Below are 1,121 nucleotides of genomic sequence, written 5' to 3' on the forward strand. Positions count from 1 at the left end.
AATAAATTATTCATTATGAAAGTGTATCTCTGGAAATGCATTTTTTAAGAACTTTATCAAAGCATAAACTCTTAGGCTCAGACAGAACCATAGCTCATTAGAAATTGCTAAATTACAGTTTCTATTTTATCCATATGATTAGAAGAAACTTCACACTCCTTATGGTTTTCACTACAACATAGAAAATAAATATTCTTTTCTGTCTGGCTGTCTTCACCTGGAAGGTCTCTCACACAATTTAATCAACTTGGATTAAGGCAGAAGCTGAGATTAGGAATCTCGTTTTTTGTGTCTATGCATCAACTTCTTCCCTACTTGGGAAACACCACGCGCTAGAGAAATACTCTTTAAACCATGTTGTAACTCAGTGTGAGTAGTGACTAAACTATTTGCCACAAGGAAGTAAACTTTTGTTCATTGTTTTCCAGCAGTGAATTACAACAGCATATTAATCCATTGACCTATGTCCATCCTCAAAAGGGTCTTGATCAATTCAAATTGATCCTCTATAGTCAACTTAGAACAGGGTCTTTTTCTTTACTTTATAGGAGATCTTAAAGCTCTCTGAGATGACCTCCTTTAGAAACCATTCTTGAGTTCCTTTCTCAGGCCAGGAATATATTTTTGAGTTTCTCAAGGTTTTCAACACCTTCCTATTTTTTACCTCAAATTTTAAAGGAAACTTGTTTTTCCCTTGACCTTTACCTTTTCAACAGACAAAATTATAGTTTTCTCATCATCTTTCCTGTAGTTAGTGATGGCTTTAAACAGATTTTCATCATGAGATCCACAATCATTTTATTTCCCCTAATAATAATACTCCATTTTGAAACTTCTTGGCCACAGATGAATTAGGAACATGTTTCTTCCTGATTTGTCACTGTGTTACAAATGTCTTGTCATGAGCCAATTGCACATGGCATAATCTTAGTCTTAATTGCTCTACTAGTGTGGTAATTTTATTCGTCTTTCCTACTGCTGGTATTAACCATAATACAAGGTGATGTATTATCCTAATCAGTTTCATCTTTCTCAATTAAGCTTAGACTTTATAGAATCTGATCTCATTCTGGAGGGTTTTGGAGAAAGATAGAATATTTAGCATAATACTACATTATAAA

Source organism: Propithecus coquereli, unplaced genomic scaffold, assembly GCF_000956105.1.
Source record: "Propithecus coquereli isolate 6110/MARCELLA unplaced genomic scaffold, Pcoq_1.0 Scaffold296, whole genome shotgun sequence".
NCBI lineage: Eukaryota > Metazoa > Chordata > Mammalia > Primates > Indriidae > Propithecus > Propithecus coquereli.